The following is a 26,185-nucleotide window of genomic DNA, read 5'->3' as shown; positions in this document are numbered from 1 at the left end:
TGGTTTCAAAAATCATCTTATAATTTCATACAGAATTAAGCTTGTACATAAAATAGAATGAAAATGTGTTAACCCTTTTAGCTTCTAATAAGCATTAGACATATGCAAATGAATATTTTTTCTAACATTTCCCCCCTGTTAATACTTTTTATTCTATTTTCAAAAGCATAAACAGTTTGCTTCTTCTCCTAACCTCTTCCATTCTGGATTTGCAGTTAAGAGAGTCATTTAGTTTAGACTTATAAAAGCATTTCAGTTTTCAACAACTCTTCAATTTCAGTACTTTGATACAAAGTCTCAGAAACTGATATGTCTATAAAATCCTTGATTAACTTTTTCATGCAGGGAATACCACAACAAATGCATGCTCCTAATAGGAGTAATCCCACACAAATGGCAATCAGGATATTCATTAGGATGGAACCCCACCCCCCAAACAAATTCTGGAAAAAGTCCATCAGAGGGTTTGGGCCTGGTTTGGTTATGGTCGACACTTGCTGGATCACCTCAAGATGGTTATTTATCTCATGTTGGTTGTCAGGAATATACGAACAACATTCTTCTTTGATTAAAGCACATGGACCACCTCTCGCCGCTAGGGTGAAGTCAAGAGCCATGTGGTTTTGAAGCACCACAGTTCTCATAGCATTTTGTTCATCAGTCACTAATTTGAGAGCAGAAAAAGTTGCATTGCTCATAACTTCCAGAAGTTTGGACAGTTTTTTCAACTCCCAAATCGATTTCACTGCGCCATATGCAGGGGCTATACCTGCCCATGATATAATAGTGTCACTCAAGTCCATGTGTGTCAGATTATCTTTGTTTTTTACAGAGTTATGGTTCCTCCACCCTGCTTCGATTCATCCCACTGGATTCTCGGGTCTCTTGATTGAACTTCTAGGTTTACTGCTGACCTCTCTGATGTTTCGAGTTTTCCCCTGAGGTAAAGCTGCAGTGTGTCGTATGGCCGGAACCAGGTAACCCAAAAAACAAATGCCGGACCAATTCTCAGGTAGCCATTTGTATGCCTTTTTCCCACAAATAAAATAACAATTCTCTACTTTAGTATTGATATATGCTCACCCTGCATGAAACATCTTCTTGCTAATAATAGAAAGTTGCTTAAAAAGAACAGGATTATGTTGTATTTCACTAACAGTCTTTTCCATTTTCTCAAGATATGAGTCATAATTTGCATCACAGATAGTTTCTGCCTTATTAGCCTTAATATAACATTTATAAGAAACAGTTACATTGCAATTGCTCCAACCCACCTGAATAGTGTCATTTTTATAAAAACATACAATTCCTTTTTGTGTAACAGGTAGGTACAATGCTATTTTGTCTTGTGATTTCACAGGTGTAGTATCAAAAATCAAGTTTTCCCAGGTCTCATTGACCCCTAGGGAGACAGCAGTCATTAATAACCCCCCGTATGCTGTTGGTATAGCTGTGCAAATCCAGAAGTTTGAAACATTAAAAGTCTCAGCATACACATATTTAATTGCCTGATAAGTGTTAAAGTTTGGATGCCAGTCTATGAGTAATGCATCATGTTTGTCCAGTTCAACTCGTGTGGCTGAAAAAAGGAAAGGCCACAGCAAGAAAATCATTGTTATCAGTATAGCTAACAGGATGATCATTCAATTTTTCTGAGGTTGTTCTGCATCCCTGTTTACTCTATACCTGGTCATTTTGTTCTCATGGTATAACAGTAACAATGTGTTTGTCCAGTTCAAAGTTTTTAACCAATTTACAGTGTATCAGATGAATCCAGGACGCTCGCTCTGCGATCTTGACTGCAGTGGGTGTTGACAGTAGCACTTGGTATGGTCCTTCCCACTTTGGAGAACTCCAATTTCTTTTCTTCACGACCTTCACCCAGACCCACGTGCCTGGGGCTACTGCTGCTTCCGATGGTCTAGCTTGTTTTTTATCTGAAACAGAATTTAACTGCAGAAGTTTGTTATTCAAAAATCGCCTCATATACTCTGCAAGTGAACTGTCAGCTTCCTGGTCTGCAGGCATGAGAGGTTTCCACTGAGGTGTATAATATGCCCTCCCATACAGTATTTCAAAAGGAGTTAACCCTTTTACATTTGGAACAGTTCTCATACTCGACAGTGCCAGAGGCAGACAGTGCATCCAGTTCTTTTGTGTCTCACTAATCAATTTCCTAAGCTTATTTTTCAGAATTCCATTATGCCTCTCTACTAATCCTGCAGATTGGGGGTGGTATGCACAATGGTTTTTCAAAGAAATTCCGAAATAACGGCTTAATTGTTGTATGGTTTGATTTACAAAGGGTGTGCCATTGTCACTATAAATCTTTTCCAGTATGCCAAATCTAGGAATAATTTCTTTAAAGAGGACTTTTGCAACAGTAGCTGCATTTGGATTTTTAGTCAGAAAAGCTTCTACCCATTTAGAAAACATATCTATAATGACAAGACAGTACTTTTTATTTTCACATTTGTTTAGCTCTATAAAATCCATACAGATAGTATGGAACGGATATGGTGGTGTAGGGAAACTCCCTTGCTTAGGCTTCGGTGCCCACTGTGCATGATGCTTGTTACAAATATGGCATGCTGCACAAAAATTTTTTGTGTAGTTTGTAAATCCATACTTTGTAAACACTCGATTCACTAACTGTACCATCCCCCTGTTGAGACATGGCACTGCCCATGGCTCAACAAAGCTGCATATCTAAACAAGTTAGATGGTAAAATTGGTTTTCTTTCTTTGGAGATGTACAGCCCTTTTTCAAGAATTGCTCCTTGTTTTATCCATTTTTGTTTTTCTACATTTGCAGTAAGTGTCTGCATTGTTTTTAACATTTATAAATCTAAAATCTCAGATGGTTGTAATTCCTCACTCAAAAGAAAAACTTCTGAAGCTGTAGCTGCCTGCTTCGCAGCTGTGTCAGCTCTCGCATTACCTTTTGAAATCCTATCCTGTTGTTTGGTATGAGCTACGCATTTACAAGTAGCTACTTTCTGAGGAAACTGAATAGATTCTAATAAATCTAAAATAAATTGTGCATGATTAATTAGTTTACCAGTAGATGTTATCATTCCTCTATTGTTCCACTGCTGTGCAAAAACACGTACAGTAGAAAAAGCATACTGGCTGTCAGTAAAAATGTTCACTCGTTTATCTTTTGCCAAGGTACATGCCCTTGTTAAAGCAATCAATTCTGCTGCTTTTGCAGATAAGTTGTGTGGTAAAGATCTTGCTTCTAAAATCTCAATATCAGAGACCACTGCATACCCTACTAGATTCTGTCCTGTAGGACCCCTTCTACATGAGCCGTCCACATAATATGTCACCTCGGCGTCATCCAAGGGAACATCCATGAGGTCTTTTCTAGGCAGTGTCTTTTGCTCAATCTCCTGCAGGCAGCAGTGTGGTTTGCCATCTGCAGGAGTTAGGAGCAAGGTTGACGGATTCAAAGTTGTGCATCGTTCAATTGTCATATGAGGTTGGCTCAACATTTTAGTCATACAGGAAAGATGTCTAGATATGCTACTTTTTCTTGCAGTAAAATAATTGTGACTGCATGGGGCACTCTCAATGTGAGAGGGTGGAATAACACTACTGAGGCTGAAGCCTGCACTGCCATTGCAGCTGCAACTACTGCTTGTACACAGTGGGGTAGGGATCGCGCCACTGGGTCTAACTGTGATGAATAGTAAGCTATGGGGCGTTGTTTGTCCCCATGTTGCTGTGTTAACACTGATGTCATATAACCCTGCTTACAATCTACAGTTTGGAAAAATCGTTTATGATAGTTCGGTAATCCTAAAACTAATGAGGATGCTATCAGTTGTTTCAGTTTGCAGAAAGCTGATTCTGCTTCTGGTATCCATTGTAATAAATCTTGTGCTGCCATAGGCTTCTTGAATATTAAGTTGGTCAGTGGAGCAGATTCCAAGGCATAGTTTGGAATCCAACTCCGACAAAAATTAGTCGTACCTAGGAAGGACATCATTTCCTTCTTGGTAGTCGGTTTGGGTGCATATAATATTGCTGTTTTTCTGTCTTCATCTAATATTCTGCCTTCTTTGGATATCACATAACCCAGGTATTTAACCTGCTTTTTCCAAAGTCGCAGTTTGCTTTTGTTCACTTTGTGTCCTTGAGTAGCTAGAAATTGTAGTATTGCTATGGTATCTTCTCTGCATTCTTGCTGGGTGGGGGCTGCCAGCAGAATGTCATCTACATAAAGTAAAATCTGGCTGCCTTTCGGTGGGATAAATCCCGCCAGGTTACTTGCCATTTCTTGTGCGAATATTGTCGGACTCTCACAATATCCCTGTGGTAATCGCGTGTATGTATACCTTTTCCCCTGAAATGTAAATGCAAACCAATGTTGACTGTCAGGGTGTATCGGTATTGAGAAGAACGCATTGCTAATATCTACCACAGAAAAATATTTTTGTTGAGGTTTCAAATCATTTAATAAGGTATGTAGATCTGGCACCGTAGGTGCTCTAGGTATAACTGCATCATTTACAGCTTGTAAATCCTGGACCATATGCCATTCTCTATTTGCTTTCCTAACAAGAAATAAGGATGTATTACATGGTGAATTAGGAGATTCTATCAATACTCCTTCCTTAAGTAAGGCTGCTATTATAGGTTTGATTCCTACTTCTGCATCTTTTCTTAAGGGATACTGTCTCTTTTGAGGTCTAAATGCTGATTTTGGCATGATAGTGACTGGTCCTGCTGTACGAATAAGTCCTACATCTGATTTCCCTGTTGACCAGAGAGTCTCTGGTATGTCTCGTAAGGCTTTTTCCTCTTCCTCTAGTAAGAGTGCTATTCAACTGTCCTCACTTGCCTGCAAGTGCACAGCTGGGTGTGTCTGTGTTATCTAATTCAATATCTGCTTTTGTACTCCCTGTTCTGACAGTTCTAATTCGGTCTGTTTTTCCCAACTTGTAACTTTTTCTCCTAGGTCTGCCCACTTCACATTCTTATCCTTAGTTAAACTAACATGTGGTAATCGATTAGATTTGTAAAGTGCTAGGAATTCCTGGGGCAATGAACAGCTAACAACACTGTTTCCTTCTGTGTCCCAGTACAGATTACATAATACTAACCTGTTAGCATGGTTTCTAAACAGTTCTTGCTCATATTCTTTATCAGGTCCTGGTTTGCTACAGTAATATAGAGTGCAATGCAACAAATGCTGTTTGTCAGTGTCAAGGGAGGGGGATTTACTGATGGCTACATTCATCAGTTCTTTGGTTACTGCCCCTGGTCCAGTCGTAACCAAGTCCTGGCTGTACCAATAAAATGTTTCACCCTCCGGTCGCACCACAAAGGTATCCATTTGTCGCTGTGCTTCCATACCCTGCATAGTTGGAACTACTACTATGCCAAATATCTGCATAAGGTCTCTGCCCAAAAGATTTACTGGGCATTTTGCAGAAACTACAATTTTGCTTTTCTGGGTATTTCCTGAAACAGGATCAGTTATTGCTATGTTGTAGGAGAGTGGCTCCCGATACAGCTGTCCATTAGCTGCTTTCACTAACATGTAATCAAGTGATTCTGAATTTTCTGGTAGTTTGGAAGGATGTATCAGGGTCCATGAAGCCCTTGAGTCACACAGGAATTTAACTTCCTTTCCCTCTACCAGAAGTGTAACTTCTGGTTTTGTGTCTGCTAAGTAGAACTCTAGGCTCAATAATGCTGTCCAAGATTTCATTTTCTTCATTATCTGTGATTTCATGCACATCCTCTATTTCTTCTATCACATTCTCTACTCCTTCTATCACATTTGCATTTGTCTTTTCTTGATTATTCCCTTCTAGTGATTCTTGACTACCATATAGTCAGTCCTCACCCTCCTTGTCTTCCGTGGTTACCTTTTTATTTTGCCTGCAATGCCTTGCCAAATGTCCCTTTTTTCCGCATTTAAAATATTCACCCCTTTTCTTTCTCTCTTCAAACTCCTCTGATCATTTATCAGATTGTTTGTTTCCCTGGGCATTTTTCTTACCCTTCTTCCCAGACTGTACTACAAAGACTTCTGCTCCGTCTTCTACTGCAAATACTTGAGTTTTCTTTTTCTTTTTGCTATTAAAATGGCTTTTGGCATGTCTTGCATATTCAAGTAATGACTTTAATCTACTCGTTCGATGATCTACCATGTGCTTTGTAATAAAACTACTTATGGGTGCAATACTGCCTTTTAAAAATGGATTCCTTAATTGCTGCTCATATGGGGAATCATGTGTTTGATTTTCAGGTACCTGCATTCCACAATGGTTATTAAAACACTCCAATAATCTGGCATATCTATCAACAGTCTCACCTTCTTGTTGTATGCATTGATTAATGCAAGTCCAGTCAGCCCTAGGCTTCCATTTCTCAGAAATTCGGTCTGTCAGACCTTTCACTCTGTTATCCAGTTCTGCGTTACTATGTGGGAGTGGCCTATGTTCTGCGTCACGGGGATTCCAGTTGCCACTGATCATGTGCCAATCTGGACCTACGATTTGTCTGACTACTTTCTCTACTTCTTCTCCATTTAAATGGTAACTTAACCTCATGCCCTGTAAGTCTTCCAAGAATTTTCTAAAATTAACTTTTGGATGGGGAATTCCCTCTGTGGCTTTCCGTATGTCTTCCGGTGTCCACGGTCTATATACTAGGAGAGTTGGGTCCTGTCCTGCCTGTTCTGCCTGTGGATTTGGTACTTCTATGAGTGGACATATATCTTATTCACTCATAGCTTGTGAATTTCTATTCATCTCATACAATTCAATATCCCCTCTTAAATTACGTGTTCGAGACCTAGTCTCGACAGGATCTCTGACAAACGGTTTTGATTTTGCAGGGACAGTTGGGTATAGCGGAGGTGGATCTGCTTGTCCACTCGCTTCATATTCTGGTAAGGGGAGTGGAGGGGGCGGAGGGGCTGATGCTATTACCAAGTTATTGTCTTCTTTATCTAGAAACATTGCTTTTGAATTTTTATTCTTTTGTTCCCTGCGGTTTGCTTCCTCAAGCCACCTGTGTGCTTGAGGAACTCCCAATTGACATTGCTTTTTTACCTGACCTTTTGCGTCTGTTTTAAGCTGTTTGACAAGTTTGATAAGTGAAGATTTATCCAATTTGCCATCAAATTTGTATTTATTAACCCATTTTGTATAGTACCTAACGTTATCAGCACGTTGTAATTGTATATATTTTGCGTCTTCGGTTAATGGTGGATCTCGGGATCTTTTTGTGCACTTATTTCCCATATTGTTTTAACTTAGTTAGAAATTGTTACGTAACCCTTCTTATCACATGGTACCATGATTTTCTCTTTTTCACAGTTTATCTAGAATAACTGCCTACCTATCCTGTTTCCCTGATCTATGACAATACAGCAATCTTTTTTGTCCCTGATTTATATAAAATCTCCCTGACAAAAACAAATACTGTTTCAAGTCCCTGATCTGAAACAAAGAAAAGGTAAATTCCTCCTTACCTGAGCCTCCGTGATTGATTGTCTCACCGGATCTGTTGACTCGTCCTCCAATCGCAGATCAAAAACAGTGGCTGGCCTCTTTTGAACAACAATTCAGTCGGAGGTCTTTTCAGAGCAGAAGAACCAATGTAGTCTCTTCCCCATATGGTTTCATGCCACCGGGCCCATCTGACCTGAGAGAGCGAGAGATATTTCCGGTCCGAAGGACCAATCTGTCATAGGAAAAATAAACTTTAAAAATGATCAACACATGGTAGGTTCAGGTTAAGGCACTTTAATCTTGCAGCAAGGAGACAAAAACATGCTAATACAGAGTTTGTTTAACTAGAATCAGGAAGTACAGACATTTTTATATATTTTCTAATAAGACATTGCCTACCAAGCTGACGTAACAGATCACAAGTTTTAACATCATCATTACATAGCAGCTGTGTATCCATAATTTTCTGCTTGCACTATCAATTTTAGGAAAACTTCCTAAGAAAAACAACGTGGCCTTGGTGACCACCGGTTAGATACAGTTTCCCACTATGTTATGTTACCATTCAAGGTACTATAGCTAATTTGAGCACAAAGCAAGTACAGATTCTTCAAGCAGTCTTTTGTTTCATGTATCTCTTCTTTTCCGCAGCTGTGCATGTTCCCATAACACGAACAGAGATGATTGTTCATATTCAATCATAAGAAAGAAAACAATATTGTTCTATTCATACACTATTCATACATTTTCCTGACCTAGCAGATAATCACCTGCTTCTCAGTACATTTCCAAAAGACATAAACGTGAATTTTGCTGTGCTAGCAAATGCTAGGTCAGGGTGCATTTTGCAGTTTCAGAAAGCATACTGTGGTTTGAAAAATCATCTTATAATTTCATGCAGAATTAAGCTTGTACATAAAATAGAATGAAAATGTGTTAACCCTTTTAGCTTCTAATAAGCATTAGACATATACAAATGAGTATTTTTCTAACAACTGACAACGACCAAAGCTGATCATAGCAAACTGCACTTCACATCCAAATAAAACTATAGATGAGGAGAGTAGTACAGATATTCAAAACATGTTGGAAGCAGTAGCCTCCAAGCATTCTAATAATGGACTAAATAAAAGTAAGCTGGGCTGAAGCAAATGTCTCTAAATTGAGAAGGTGTCTAAACAGCATCAAGGTCCTGTATTAATTATGCATAACATCAATGCACTTGGTGGTTCCTTTTGGTGTAGGAGATTTGATTGTAACTATGTATGTCTATTAAATGCATAAACTAAGATTTACATATCTGAAGCTACTGAGCAATGCAAATATGTAAGCTCCAAACAGGAAGGTATCAAAGAGCATAGAAATATTTCCTTTGTCAAGGCTTACTGTATGTATATTATTGTCAAGTCATTAGTCACTTCTCATATTAACTGTTAATGCACACATAAGACAAGAGCTTATGCAATGGGAGCTGTGTCTTATTAATGACTTCAAGTACTAGAGAGCTGACAATTAAAATATAGTGCTGTGATTACGTACCATAAACTTTGAAAATTGTCAGAAAGTTCCTTAAGCCTAAGCAGCCTTAAGAAATGTTAAGATCTGGTATCATGTTCAGGATTAGCAGTGATCAATGCTGACTGGCAAATAATAGCTACTGAAAGTAAACCAGCTCTTACAACAGTTAGAACTTCACTTTGTTGCACATACATAAAGCATGCGACAAAATTGAAGTATTTTATAGCTTTTTAAGCTGTTATGTCAACAGAAAGACATTTTGTTTCTGCCTATTGTCTTTTTTAAAGTCCTAAAGAATTGTTCAAGCTGTGTTTTTTAAACCCAGTAAAACACTTTTCACTCCTACACTTTTTTCTTCCTGTAACTGGTAGTGCAAAGAACAAGTAAAATTCCAAGAGCAACAAAGAATTATGATTGGGTCGCCGATCATATCCCTTTATCAAGTATTCTTGTCATGAACTCCAAGGTTCACCTCTCAAGCTCTGCTGTCAGTGTGAATTTCTTTGTAACCATACCTCAAACAAAATAAGCTAGCTATAACTGGGGACCTGATCATAATCCTCTATGGAAAACTGTCAGAGGACTCTATGTACAAACTAATTTGTTTTGAGTTGTTGTTATCATAAACAGTATTATATAATCTATGTTTCTGTTGCATGTTGTTTATAAACATTTTTCCTATTGACAAAATTTTGTATATTGTGAGAGATGTGCAGTAGTCTGAAATGGCACTAAAAGCAGCACCACCCTTAGAAAGTTTGGAGTGAAGCATAGCATCGATGCAATGCAGACATATAAGCCTGTCTCTCAACTGACTGGATTTAGGTGAATACAGCAGGTATTTGAGAAGATCAGGGATGTAGAGCACTATCATAATGCTATTAAGAGTAAGATTGGTGTGTGGCATGAAATGCTGGAAGTTATTTACTGACAGATTATAGTAGAGAAGGAGGGTGGTTTCAGAAATGGGCACTGCATAGTTTATTATAAATGAATAGGAACAAGTTTAATAGGCACAGAACAGAAAGAAATTGATCTTTATGGCTAACGTACTTAGTAGGGTGGGAAGATAGAGCAAGCATAGGAGACTTCAGGGTAAGACTGTCACGGAGTGGGCAAATTATGGGAGGGTGATAGTCTGCAAAATGATGCTGTAACCAATGACAGATTATGGCAGGAGGGACATACCATCCTCCTTTTCCCATCTAGCTTGACATAACAAGAAGAATGACATATTTGGATGGTTCAAATGGGGACCTTTACTTTAAGTGCGACAAGTATATCAGGGGAGTCTCAGGGCAGCATTATAGAAGATAAGAAAGAAAGGACAAATGCAAATAAAAAATATAACAAATTGAGAAGCACCAGAATTACCCATTCTAAAGATTTAAACCTTATCTGTGATATAAATAGGAACTACTGGAGAGACAAGTTTGTATCCCAGAGACTAGCCCTTCTCTGAAAGAGGTTCCCCATTCATGTAAAACAGAGTGTCTCCCTAATCCAATGTAAGTGTAATTTGGACAACTGGATGGGGAACAGGAAATTCATCCCTGGTTTGGCACCATTGTCTCTAATGGAAACAGGCAGCTTGTGAATGGTTCATCTCCCAGGCTCCTGCTTGCAAATGTTTCATCTCTCAAGCCCCTGCTTACACTTGTCAAGGGTATTAGAACTTGTCAGAGATTTGGGATGCATGGTTAGGCTTAAAAAAAGGCCTTGTGGTCGTTAGCCTAGTAAACTCCTATGAACCTAAAATACGAGATGTGAGTTAGCAAAGCAAAACTAACACTGAAGGATGAGGATACTCTATAGGTTTTGTGAGACCACATGAGAGGCTGTGGGAGGAGAATAAGCATTCTGCTTAGAGAAAAGAATGTAGCAGAAGTTAGGGTGGTAGATAATGGGAAAAGAAAGTGGAATATTTAGCAAGAAAGTAATGAAGGTAACTGTCATAGAAAATTGACATAAATGGGTTTTGCATGCCACCACTGCAACCAAAAATGTCATAACTAGATTGTATGGATGGGATTTGAAACAATTCTGTCAATTTCTACCAATTGTAATGTAAGAACTTCTCACCACTGATATGCTGCAGGATAAAGCAAAAGAAAGAATGTATACACAAGTCTGATTCAATAATGAATCATAATATGCAACTGGGCCCCGAGTGGATAAAGGGAATATACACTGTTGTCCTGGGTATGGGCTTCTAACTTCCATAACCAGATTATACTGAACTCAGGCCACTTAAATAGCTGACCCTTTGACCTAGTATCCCACGGCCTTTTTCAATGTTCTTTCAGTCAATCAAAAAGTCTTCCAGTGCTTCAAATCTATGGTGAGTGGTTTGCTAACAAATTATTATTTTCACGTACCTGCATAGTTTCGCAATTGCCCCTAGCTTAGTTTCTGGTATAGTAGTACTGACACCAAATATGTTTAGAGACACAGACACACCAGCTACCAGACAATTCTGGATTTAGTTAAATATGAATATAAAAAAGATTAATATTTTATTGACATTAGGTATGACTGGTCTACCAATGTCAGAATGGGGATACTAGATGCTTATCAAACAATAATGTTCATTACTTTATTCTAAGATAATAAGTGCCAATGCATAAATAAATAATAAATGACAGACAGAAACAGTGCACTTAAAAATTAAATAAACAGATGAATGAGAAAGTGTACAAGGAATATCATAGATGAAGACAGTTTCCCAGCTGATTAGAATCTGAGTTATAGGTAGCTAAATATCCTACCAGTCTCTTATTAAAAAATATACTGGAACTTTTTACTCTGTTAGACAAATAAATAGACATACTCAAGAAGATACTAATTTTGCAGAATTTATAAGAATGTACTAAGATCTTCCACTCAGTTCCTATAAAAAGACAAGACTAAGAACAAGGACCAGCCCAGATATTAACACATTCCAGTTCCTCATTTCTGTTCAGTAAGCCAAGTGATAATCAGATTATATCACGTGATTACATTAGATCAGCTTACATTAGTTGCATCTTAAAGAAAAAAGTAAGTAAGCAGTTTTCCTACACTTAATAGACAATTTTCTCAAGAATAAGGGATTAATTTTATCAGTCCTTCCATGCACCCAGAAAACAATGTAGGAGCAGTAAGCAAGAGTTTACATAATCACTACACTGCTTGCAAGATAATATCTGTTTCCTTTCACAGTTATGGAGAGCTGCGCATTTTGAAGTATACTTTATGTATATTTTATGACTTGCTAGTAAAAGAGCTTCCTGAGGCATAAAGATACATTTTACTTTCCAATTTCAGTTTTATGTATTTCTCATCCTTTTACCTCCCTTTTCACATTTAAAGAAAAAAGGACAGAAGGTTCCACATATTTTCCACACCAACTGTCTTACCATAATGAAATAAAGCAAGAAAAACACACAACCCATTTGTAAATCAGTTAATGATTTATTTTGTTTTATTGACATTCAGGTCAAGGTTGTCCTTAGCACACCAGTCAATCAATGAGTAGACCTCATCTCTATAAGCTCTTTCATCCTCCCCTTTGTTTATGCCCATAGCCGTAGTATCATCTGCAAACTTAATGATGTGATTGGTGTTGTATTTTGCAGAACAGTCATGGGTGAGGATGGTAAATAACAGAGGGCTTAGCACACAACCATGAGGAACACCAGTGTTGAGTATTATGCATCCTGAGGTGTTGTTGCCCAGATATGTTTTCTGGAGTCTGTTCATCAAGAAGTTGAGGATCCAGTTGCGCATGAGCTTGCTAACTCCAAGCTGTACAAGCTTATAAATAAGCTGAGCTGAAGTCAATAAACAACAGCTTGACATAGTTGTTTCTTCCCTCCAGTTGATCAATTGAGAGGTAGAGTGCCATTGAAATAGCATCCACAGTGGATCTGTTATCCCAATAAGCAAACTGTAGAGGGTTGAAGGTGGATGTAAGGTTTGCTGACAGATGCCTTTTAACTAGCTTCTCAAAGCATTTCATGACATTTCATAACATTTGAAGTAGACTTTGGATTCCTGAATCTCCTTCAAGTATGCAAAGAGAAAATTATGCAGATATGTGTCATACTAACTCCTCTTTAAACTGATCTGCAAATACTCTCAACATGTCTACAGTGCCAAACATATGACAGTGTACCAAGAATGTTATAGAAGTCAGCTACACAAACAGAATAAGGAAAGATGAATCTGATCTATAGCTATCTGAGCATCCTAACCATACCTTACTAAACAAATGCTAACCTTAACTGCTTCAAGAAAAACAAATTAATAAAAATATAGAGAAAGATTCAGATTTTTACAGGACTTGCATGAGTGTACCAAGATCTCATGCTTTAAACACTCAAGACTAAGAGCTAAGACAAGTTCTATACATTTATTCATGCCAGTCCCTCATTTCTGTTCAGAAAGCCCAGGGCTAATCAGATTACATCACACAATTATATTACATCATCTTAAAATATTTTTTCTCACAGAAAAGGTAACTAAACCAGTTGTTTTTACATGTAATAGAAAAGTTTATGACAAAAGAGGACTTGATTGCATCAGCCATATCTCACACTCAGAAAATAATAAACTATTAGTAAATACAATCTTGCATGCATCACTTAACTTAATGTTTTCTTTCTTTCGCATTTATGACACACTGCTCTCTTTGAAATATATTTTACTTACATTTTATTAGTTGCTAACTTCCTGCAGCAAGAAGTAACATACATTTCAGTGGCATACTTATGAATTTCTCATGCTTTCATCTCCTGTCTCACACAGAGAGAAGGTCACATGACTGAACAATTTTTCTCTTGTTTTCATCTCCTTTCTCACGCAGAGAAAAGGTCACATGACTATGATGACTGCATGATTTTACATGTCAGCTGAGTTACTAATTTGAAATAGGATAGAAAAAAATGAATCATGCCTTTAAATACTATTTGTTAGTGTGGCATTACCACTGGTATCACAGTAGCCTATTGTAAACAACAAAGTAGTGATAGGCATTAGAGCTGGGAAACATTGTCAGAGTGTGAAGTACAGGTGTAATCTATAAATTAATATCTAGAGAAAACCTGGATAGAGTGAGGAATAAGTGGTATTACAGAAGCAGAACAGAATCATAGGAGTTATAGAATTGTTCACCTGGTTGCCTACAGGGAGACAAAAGTGCCATGATGTCTAGGGGTATGCCCGATAGATGAGGCAAAGCAAGCCAATTGATTAAACTGGTATCTGATTAGGATACTAGCATCAAAAGGGGCGATGATAGTAGACATCATTTATTCAAACAAGTCTGGGCATGCTCTGTTTTCACTGGAATTTTGAAAAAGAATTAGGGCTGCAGGAAAAAAGTGTTGAGAGATGACAAATGCAAGTCAAAGGCTGATGGCAGGAACTAAGTAAGGCTAAAGAAGAAGAACCTTATGCACAAATTGTGGGATAAGAGGAGATCAAGGAGCATTGCTAAGATGGGTAGAAGAAGACAAGAAAGGATGCTTAATGACAGAGGCGGGGATGGTGCTTAATGAATAGATTAAAAAAAACTGGAGGGCCTGGAGAGTATGTTACTTATTGATCAAAATGATATTTCATGGAGACAAGGCAATCAGGATTAGTACAGGATGGCTATTTGGATGTCTAAAGGGTGAACTATGCTAAATAAATTCCAGGAGAAATGTTTGAGAAAATATATTTTGATGTAGTATTGGGAATATATTTATCAGGTGGATGTTAAGAAAAAAATGAAGGGAAAATAAAATATGTAAACAGAAAAAGGAGAAATTGAGGAAGAAGATGAACATTAGGGATAACCTGGCATCATTCTATGATTTTGTTTGTGCAGCTTATGGTGGAAAGCAGAAGGGTCAGTAGACAGCTGTGAAGAAAACTTGGATAGGGATATTTCAATAAATCAAGTGGGAAAGCTATTAAAGTCCTTTACCTCTGAATGTACATGGGAAAGGATAAGATACATAACCATTTTTTGTTAAAGGGTAGAAGGGTGATGACAAGAGTGTTTTATAGATTACCAAAGATAGGGAATCTCCCACAATCAATTAAAGTATCACAATTAATCTCAATTTCTATTTATGAGACAGATGAGCTACAACTGGGGAAGTACTGACTCTCTTGCTTAGAGGTAATGCAAAGACTCACAAAAAAGTTTTGGCCTCAAGACTGAAGGAGGACTGCCTAGGCTAAACCATGAAGCACAAATTGAAACTACATACAGTTGGTGACTAAGTGGTGATACATCTTCATAGATAGGATAAAAATGATACAAATAAGAGGAGCTTAGGCTACACTTTTTGATGTAACAATATTTTTGCTTCTATTGAACTGTTAATTTTCTAGAAAGTTTTACATGATGTGAGAATTAAGGGCAGACTTGTAAAGTATGATAAAACTTTAAAAAAATGATAAAATAGAGCCAAAGATAAATGGGAAAAACTGTAGAGTGGCAAATTTGGTAAAAAGGATAAAGCAAGGGTACCCAATCTTTTGGGGTCTTTTTATATTGTTGATGTAGCTATTAGAAAACTAATTGTGTGGAATCTGATGGGTTCAGAGAGAGAATATTTAGAAGTAAGACATTTTTCAACTTTCTTGCTGACAAGAAAGTAGCAAAACCTTTGGGAATGGCCCTGGAATAACTTGGTAGATTTAATATGTGGTGAGAGTTGGAAAAATTATTCAAACAAAGCATTTGCAAAGCTAGGTCAGGATGAGGGCAAAGGGTATTGCAATCATTAAGGAGGAACAGAGACTGAAGCATTTGATACTGGAAGTCTGGGACTCTGTATAAGACAATCAGATTAAACTATTAGAGGATAAAAAAACAGAGTTCATTACTGCCAACAGACTGGGAGACTAAAAAATCTTGTTTAATGGGCACAATAAATGTGGTAAAAAGGATCTTAAGTAGTACAGTATTATTTATTTATTTAACATTTGTTTACTGGAAAAGTCCAACTTGGAACAAAGCTAATTTTCATCAGAGGCTCGGGAGAAATGCTTCAAATGCATGTCTTTGTAACGTGGGAGGAAATTAAAGCTCTCGGAGGAAACCCACACGAATGCAGGAAGGACATGCAAACTCTGCCCAAAAGGTTCCCCAGCTAAGAATCAAACTGGAGAACCTCTTGCTGTGAGGCGACACCACTATTCCTGCACCACTGCCCATCCAAGTACAGTAGATTCTGTGTTTGGGTATATGTACAGGATGCTAGAGGTTGTAAGGATATTAAGGCACTGTAGGCCTTCAACAATGATTTTGTGTGTGTGTGTGTGTGTGTGTGTGTGTGTGTGTGTGTGTGTGTGTGTGTGTGTGTGTGTGTGTGTGTGTTTGTAGCAGAGGGAAGGGTAGCTTACGCAGGGAAGATAGGCTAAAACATTTAAGGTGGGTGGAGGAAATTTGCTTATCATATTTTGATACATATGAGCTGGCTTATAATATATAGTAATAGGTGAGGGCCAGAGATGAAATGGGAAAAATTAGAGTCAGGAAAATTGTCAGCTAAGAAGACAGCTGAGCAGATGGTGCAGCAGGATAGTTTTTGCATTCCTACAGATGTAGAATTAAGTACTACATCAGGGAATAGAGAAACTGGGCAGGATATGAGGGATGAAAGAAGACAAGATAGAGAGAGAAGAGAGCTCATGAGGCAGGATGCAGTAAAAAGGAAACACAGTAAAAATGTCATCAGACAGAGGAGATTGTCTGTAGCTAGGTATGACAGATGGTATTGGAGAGTCTTGAGTAAAATCTTTGATTACCTAAAGATAGTGCTTGGATTAGAAGAAGCAGATTGGGAACAGTGAAAAAAAGGTGAAAAAGAAAAAAAAACTATGATAAACAGTGGAGTTGAGATTAGTACATGAGGATAATATAAAACAAGACAGCCCAATGCAAAATGAGAGGAATGCTAATAGGAGTATAGGGTAAGTATGGTTTACCGTGATATTGATAAAGTAAGGGGGTGCAACAGTCATGGCATGGCTGAAATACTGATGGGGCATGGGGTAGCATGGTTAGGCAGAAAATGAAATGAGAGCATAAGCATCATAATCAGGATTTCCAGATGATCACCAGTATGGCACTAGCATATGTTTGTTCATAAATGGTATTATACCATCTCTAAGAAAGACATTTAGGAAAAAAATAGTAAGAGGAGTTACAGGAGGTATGGGAAAAGTGTTCATACTTAACTCATACATTTCGAGACTGCTGAACTATTACAACACTTGAAAAACTGTTTGCATAGAGTACATGGGTAAATTTTGCACAGTATTGTATTGACACTGGAAGTTGTGCCTTTTTAGAATGCAGGAGAGGGGGTGAGGTAGGACAGAGATTTAAAGGAGGTAGTTTTTGTTCTCTCAGGCTGGGTCAAAATGTATGTTACAAAAGTTCTGGAAAACACATTTGGTAAAGGCATATTTAGCACGGTTGCATAACATTCAAACATTAGAAAACAGGATGAAGGAATATAGAAAAGCAAAAGGTTGGTATAGAATGGTGAGGTTGTGGGAAGGGGTAATTTCAAATCAGTATCATAACAATCACAGCCAGGAAGGAGTTCTGTTTGAAAGGTACCTTAAATTGTCACTGTAATTATGCTTGTTAGGGATAAGGATTGGGAACTGGGCTACGATCCTTTTTTAAAGAACTGTAGAATTTTTATTCTGGCTCAGTGGTGCTGCTTTTAGCATTTCTGGCTCACAGTTCTTGGTTCTCCAGCCCAGCTGCTCATTGTCAGGTTTGCATGTCATCCTCCTTTTGTTCATGTAGCTTATTGTCAGGTTCACCTATTTCATTCCACATCCCAAAGAAGCATGGTAGGTATAATATCTGTGTGTGTGTGTTTGTTTGTGTGTGTTTGTGTGTGTGTGTGTGTGTGTGTGTGTGTGTGTGTGTGTGTGTGTGTGTGTGTGTGTGTGTGTGTGTGTGTGCGAGCAAACACATGCATGCATGCACCTGTGCGTATGTGTGTGTCCCTCATTAAAACAGTATCCTGTGAGGTACAACTTTCTCCATGTCTTGCACCAGTTAAATGTGTTGATAGGATCTCAGTGTATTGCAACCAAAAATTAGATAAAGTGGAAGATCAGACAATAAATGAATGCCCAGTTTTGCATAAACGGTACAACAGAATGATTCTGAATGCATGCATTTACTATATGGAATGAATGGACTTTCGAGAAACTATTTATACATAAAAAGTTATAGATACACTCTAGTTATTACAATTTGTTAATATGTTATGCATTTCAGCAGATGACAATCCTTGAAATTCACATGCAGATCAGTTCTTTACTACTGCTTGGTAGTAACCTGATTAAAGTGTAGCTTTCATTCTAAGCCTTTTGGTTTAAGCACTTGGGCTTCAGACCAGTTGTTTTACAATAAGAAGGTTTGTGGTCTGCACTGCTGTAGCAGGACAGGTAGCTTACATCCTTCTGAGTTGCTGATTGAAGGCTCAGTGTCTGTTATTCTAAAAGTGCATTAGTTCTGGTTTAAGCACTTGGGCTTCAGGCCAGTTATTTTACATTAAGAGGGTTTGTGGTCTGCACTCTTATGGGAGGAGAGGCTGGACTCTACCCTTCTGAGCTGGGAATTTCTGGTTAAAGGCTTATAGTGCCTGCATATTTGAACTGTTTCTTACTGAAATTGGTGCACCTTGTTCACTGTAGCATAGAGTAGATACAGGCCTGCTGAATCTAGCTTTGTTTGTATAACTTGAGCACTAATCCAGGCCTTCAATTTTGGAGAAGGTTCCCCTGCACCCCAGTGGCAGGAGTGTGCAGATACAACTTGTCTGATTGAAGACTACAGGAACAAGGCTCAGTTTTGAGATTTTTTTACTTGTTAATTGGGTAACTTGTTTAAAAGCCTTTTCTAATTGCTTGTAGTCATCTAAAGCTGTTTTAAGTTTATTTTTTTACTGTTTGTAGTCGTTTAAAACTGTTTTAAGTGTATTGTTTACTATTTTTGCCGTATCTTTAAAAAAAATGTCCTTGTTTCCCACCTTTCTAAGCTAGTATAGTCCAGTTTTCAGGTAGTGCTGAATTCAGGGTTGTGTTACAATTTTCTGAGTTGGCCATACATTACTTGGATAGAGGGAGGTTTCTCTGTTCACCTGTGAGAGAGGGAGCTTTGAGCAAACATCTGTCCCTGGAGGAGTGGTTCCAGCCCAGAAGTTAGTAGTTTATAGGCCATTTTGGGCTAATTTCTATCTCTTTCATTTCCCTGCTGTAAAAACCATGTTTGCACAGTTTTGCATGTCCGGGCAGCGCCAATTAGCTAGAGCTTAATTTATCCCGGCTCCACCAAGTCTCATCTTCAGTTTTTCCCTTGAAAGTAGTCTAACTCTCAACCTAAGCACTTAAAAAGCATCCTACAGTCCAGCACTTGCTCAGACCTAATAGCAAGCACTAATATACCCGGACAATTGATTGCCCAGCAGGGCAAGGCTCAATATTCACCCCTCACCAACCAAGCGACTAAGCAGCTCACCCTACTATTCTGGCATGACCAAAGGGCAATTTCAGGTATACACTTCAGTCCAGCTGGTGAACCTGGGTATCACGAGGCAATGTTACAACTGCCTCATGTACACAGACAACCCTCTCCTCCTACCACAAAACATTAACATATGCGAGAGATGAAATTATATAGCTAAACTGGAGGCTAAGCTCTCTCCACCCAAGACTGGAACAGGCAGTCATGAGGAGAAGGTTAACACTTGCACCACACCTCCAGCCTCACATATACATACTAAACCAGCACTGGCAAAAAATACACATAAATACACTAAATTATACTTGGAGGCTCTAAATAAAAACCTGCAAAAGCATCACAGACCTCCAAAGTAGACACCAAAAAAACCTGCACCTCCCATCACAAGCCAGACAACACATAACACACAAAATCAGTGTGCCGCACAATCACAGTCCTTAAGGTGAAATAACATACCTAATACACTAGTAATAGGTGACTCTATAGTCAGGCTCATTGACGTCCCACTTACTAGGCTGGACAAGGAGAAGTTTACTGTTAGCTGCCTGTCGGGAACCAGAATTAGCCACATAACACAAGCACTCATGTCACTCCAGAACAAGTACAAATATAACTCTGTCATTGTTCATGTTGGTGTGAATGACCTGAGACATACCTCCCTAGACTACATAGAAAGAGACATGGAAGAGTTCTCTGATCATGTAGCCCAGGCGGGTATGACCCTGACCCTGAGTAGCATCCTGCCCTCACCAAGAATGATACCGCAGTATAAAGAAAACACGATCAATTTCAACAATTGGCTAAGCTTCTGGTGTCATTCAAAGGGGATCCAGTGTCTGTCAGCCTGGGATGACATGCTCGACAGGCCTCATTGCTTCGCAAGAGACGGCTTGCACCTGTCACCCCTAGGCTTTCAAATACTGGCCAAGGCTCTTGCTGCCCCCATAGTGCCTTTTTAGACAAGGCTCAAAAGTCAAACCCACCTCCATAAACAGTACAAATTAAAAAATGAGGGTTATGCTACTCAACGCCAGGAGTTTAAATCTCAAAATGCACGTGCTCGAAGCACTCTTCAGTATGGAGAACGTCGACATCTGTGCAGTAACTGAAACGTGGTTCAAGGCTCCACAGAGTCCCCCAGCACTACCAGGCTACAACTCATACCACACATTTCGGCCACAGAACATGGGCCGAAACAAAAAAGGAGGGGGTGTATCCATATTCATCAAGGATACCTACACATCCAGGATAGTGGTGCAGCATGATACCTCTGTGATCATCCATGTGCAACTAACATCAGGCAAATCTGCAATGCAAATTGTGGCCTTCTACAGATCACCCTCCATGACCCAGGACCACCACTCCGTCTTTCTGGAGACACTGGAAAACATGAAGGTCCTTCCGAACACCCTGATATTGGCCGATTTAAATTACCCTACCATTAACTGGGAAAACTACTCAAGTACAAACTCAGAGGTTCAGCGCTTCCTGGAATTTATCAACTCAAATGCCCTGGATCAGCTGGTAAACTCCCCTACCAGAGGTGAAAACATATTGGACCTGGTCATCACCAACATGGATGACAGGTGTTCTACACCAGAGGTCAACCCATCACTGGTTAGATCAGACCATAAACTAATCACTCTGGATGTCCACACCACACCACCACCTCCAACCAAGGAAACCACAGAGAAAATTTTTTTCTATAGCAAACTTCACCTTACTTAAGACAGAGGTGGTAAGTTTCACAGGCCCCACGCTAAAGGATAACAGTGTCCAAGATGCAGGAATCTTTACAAATGCACTCTATGAGCACCTAGAACAATGTATGGATCATGCCATCCCTAGCAAAACCAAGACTCACTCCCCTAAGAGAAGGAAACCAATCTGGTGGACCCCTGCCATAAACAGGCAATACACTAGAAGGAGGAAACTAGTTCAGAAAAAAAGCAAATCCCAAGAAGGAAAGACATCCCTGATCAGTATAAGTAAGAAACTAAGGTCCCTTATAAAATCCTCCAAGGCTAACTTCGAAAAAAAAATAGCCAAGGATTCAAAAGATAACCACAAAGCCTTCTTTAGCTATGTCAAGAATCTAAGTGGCAACTCGCAGATATGCTCTGAGCTAGTGCAAAATAGCACAAAATATACTGAACCCACTGATATTGCCAACATCCTGGCAGATAGATTCAGTGCTAACTTCACCCCCCTTTCACCCCCAAAAGGCCCCACAATAATACCGGAAAAGTCTAGTGTCCCAGAAATCACAGATGCACAGGTGAAAACAACCCTTTCAAAAGCACAGAGTCAATGGGGCTAGATGGTGTCCCAGGCTGCGTCTTGCACGAACTACAGAATGAACTAACCCCCCACCTAAACACACTGTTCAGCCTCAGCCTCTCCACAGGCTATGTGCCCATAGAATGGCACACAGCAATGGTTATTCCACTCCACAAAGGAGGGGCCACAACTGACCCTGGTAGCTATTGCCACATAAGTCTGACTAGCCTGGTCTGCAAGGCTATGGAGTGCATCATCATGGAACTCATTAACAAAGACATTGGAAACCTCCAAACACTTGACCTGACCCAGTTCAGCTTTGTTAAGGGCAGATCATGCCTACTAAACCTGATTGACTTCTTCGAGACAGTCACCAAGGCCATAGATGAGGGGAAGGTAGTTCACACAGCCTACCTTGACCTCGCCAAGGCTTTTGACACCATTCCCCACTCGGGAATTATAGAAAAACTCACCAGCCTGATCAGAAACCCCTATGTCATGAGATGGGTTGCCAACTGGCTTACAAACAGAACTCACACAGTAAGAATAGCGGGCTCCAGGTCCGACTCTAAACCAGTCACAAGTGATACCCCACAAGGCTCGGTCCTGGGACCCCTACTGTTCGGCATATACTTCCCAGAAGTACAGGCAAACACAGGAGGACTATGGCTAACCAAGTTAGCCAATGACTGCAAACTGGGAGCCATAGTTGACTCTCCGGCTGACACGGACATTCTCCAAAAAAGCTTTACTGAGACGGACACCTGGTGTCAAAATCATGGTCTCAAGCTAAATGCCAAAAAATGCATAGTCATCCCGTTTGGGGAAAACAAAACACCCATGAATTACCACATAGGTGGCAGCCCCCTTAATACAGAAGAGGTAATAAGAGATCTGGGGACCCAGGTAGATAGTAATCTTTCCTTTGACAATCATATTGCCAAAGTAGTTAGGAAATCCTTCTATGTAGCCCATCTAATTACTAAAGGGTTTTCATCTAGAAATAAAGTGGTTATAGTGCCCCTCTACTCGTCACTCATCAGACCCATCATAGAGTACAATGCCCCATTTGGGATGTACCTCACAAGACACTTCCAACAGCTGGAAAGACCACAAAAGTACCTCACCAAGAGGATTACTGGTCTCAAACATATGTCCTATGAGCCCGACTGGAAAAACTCCAGCTGTACTCAGTGGCATATCGCTTACTCAGAGGTGATCTCTGCCTGACTTACAAAGCCATGTCCAACTCAGAATTGATGGACATGCTCCACCTAAAGAAATCCAAGTCACTGCGAGCCACTTGCTCTAGAGAGCTAAACCTTGCCACAACAATAAATAGAACATGCTGGAGGGATAGATTCCTGTCACAGAGACTCCCCATGCTTTGGAGCAAAATTCCTAACAACATTAGGCAGAGCCCCTCACTATCACTCTTCAAGAGAAACCTTGAAGAGTGGATGGGTATTGGGTAACAGAAAATACACCCCTAGTATCACATCATTGGCTCTTCTTGACACAGGCTCAGTTAATTAATCAATGGGGCGGCAAAAGCTGACACACTCTGGCTAGACTTCTAAATGCCCTTGGGCAGATAGTCTAGTACCTACCTATGAACCTATGAACCTATGTTCTAAGACAGCATGAAAAGATCATTACCTGAGAATATTCTGTTAGCACAACAGAGATATGAATAATTATGTAAGGCTCAAAATAAACCTAGATTAGATAATAACTGCATGCATCTTGTGGCACTCAAAGTCATTGTGCCATATTACAAAATGTTCAGTGCAGTCATCTTGAAACTGTCTGCCTATATGTGATAATTTCTCTAAATTGTCAAATAACACACACCCTCCCCCCTTAAGAATGAAGAAAAGGGAGGAGGCAGTGGGCTGCAGCTTTGAAAGGTTAATGGATGGGTATTGCGATTCAAAAATGTTTACTGTAAATTAAGCTCATTACCTCATACAATGTTCCTGTTATACAATATCACAGAACAGAACCAACAATGACATCATTCAAATCAAGGGAAATGTTCAGCCTTATAATTTATCAGACTCACTTTGAAATGAAATAGATATAGTTGGTGTTATGACAACTGCTATAATCTCCTTATAGGCGACAAATCTGCAGGTCATCATTTAGCACAAATACATGATTACTGGCTATTTCATTCACATATGTCAACTTAAAGTACTCTAGGAGCTACATATTACTGTATCATTCTGCAGGGAAGGTATTAATCATCTCCAAAGAAAAGCCTTCTATGGTAAAGCATGAGCATATTATCGGTATGCTAGGTGTATATATTTGCAATGAGACTATGAGTGGCCATCTACTGAAAATGCCTGGATGCCCTGACCTACCAAAGGTCAAGCTCCATCATGGGCTTCATGTAAACACTTCCTCTGGCAGGCATTTATGGAAGGGTGAATGCATGGAATGTGTGGTACTATATGCTTTTCCATCAGTGTGGTGAAGGAGCTATTTACACATAATGGGAAGGGAAAAGGGAAGTGGTATGCTTTACTTATTACACAGGAGATGAATGGAGAGATAAACTACTAGACCAAGTTCACTGAACAAACACAAACTTAGAGTAGTTATTAAATAAAACTCCATGCTCATGTATCTGGCTCATTCAGAGGTTCCAACAGCACTCCCTTCCCTTTGTTACAGTGCATGCATGGCCATCATCATGGGTAGCATCTACACATTTGCTTTGTCAGGCATTTATGGAATCTATTGTTTTCCTATTAGATAGGTGGGTGGACTCTATTCATAAAACAGGTGGGTAATGTGAAGACAGTGCTATAAAATCATTATATCTGGAAATTACTGAATGCTGTAGTGCAGTCCAACCATACAGAATAAACATAAAGTCAGAGCAGCTATTAACACAAACACCATATTTATCTCACTTGCTCATAGTCTGGTAGTTAACACTGATGATTAATAAGCTACTTATTATGACACAGAGTTTGATTCCCGCATCCATCATTTGTTTAATATGTGACCTTGAGCAAGTCACTTTAACTAGACAGTGCTATGGGACAAATAGTGAGTTTGTGCTAGGCTTCTAAACAGCTTCCTGGATTTCAGGCCTGTTAGCTGTCTATGAACCTATATATACGAGCTGCTCTCCTTTGCTCTCTCTCTCATTCTCTTAGGCTAGCATCAGGGCTCAGCCACTGTTTTGAAGGGTCTATATTATATTCTCGAAAGCTGACAATGTTGAATCTGACACTGTCAACACGAGAATATCGAACACTCAGAATCTCAAGCATGTAAACGGAAATCTCCGTAACGGGGAGATTTCCGTTTACTGCAATGTAGTGCAGTCTCGGAGTTGGTATATTTAAGTAGCAGGGGGTGTGGGGGCACAGCCCCACACATTGGGGGTGTAGGTGGGCTTGCCCCCCTGCTTAAAGCCATTAGGGTACTTTTTTCTCTCTCTTTTTTTTTTTTTTTCTTTTTATAAGGTTGATGTTTGAAGACATCGACCATATGGTGTTGACCGTATTTCAATGTTTTTCAAACGTCAATCTTATAATATAGACCCATTTTCGAATATGGTGCTGTTGAGGGGAATACCCATGATGACTTTTATGGTTTGTTATTGGGATACTCTCAGTAAAGAATCACAAAGTGTGTCTCTTGGAACCATGACTGAGTTGTTTACAAAAGTGGGTTTGAAGCAGTGTCATGCCTCAACATAATATATTTATTTGTATTATAATGTGGTAGCTAAAACTAAGCACCAATTAACTCCCACAGATTCTTAAATCTGAGGTGGGAATAAATTATGCATAGCATTGCCCCCATGCACCACCTTACTAATATGTGCTAACTCTGTCTTTAACTAACTAACCCAACCCTAGCCTGACACCTTAACCTAAAAAAAAATCTTTTCTATAAAATTACTCAACAACACAAACCAAGTGCATCAACACACTACACTAGATCTATTCCCTTATCTAGCCCTTTATTTAACCCTAGCCTACACACACTCACACATAAACACTTACTTTCTGCTCACACAGAGCACAAAATCATTCCCTTATACTAACCGAAACTCTAAACCTAATCGCAAATACTCACATACATAGTAACATTAAAACAGCATGTACACACAGTACTCTGTCAACAAAATGACTTCTCAACAAAGTGACACTGTTCCAAGATATACAGACACACACACACACACACACACACACACACACACACACACACACACACACACACACACACACACACACACACACAGATTTAGATGTCTGTTGTAATATAGCAGCAAAAAAAGGGTTAAAAGAGTCTCAGTAAATTCTTTCATCTGACTTTAGAATAAACTTGTAACAATACTTACAAATAACTATAT

The sequence above is a fragment of the Protopterus annectens genome, chromosome 14.part0, assembly GCF_019279795.1.
Source record: "Protopterus annectens isolate FY-2018-M chromosome 14.part0, PAN1.0, whole genome shotgun sequence".
Lineage (NCBI taxonomy): Eukaryota > Metazoa > Chordata > Ceratodontiformes > Protopteridae > Protopterus > Protopterus annectens.
Note: the sequence above shows the minus strand (reverse complement) of the source record.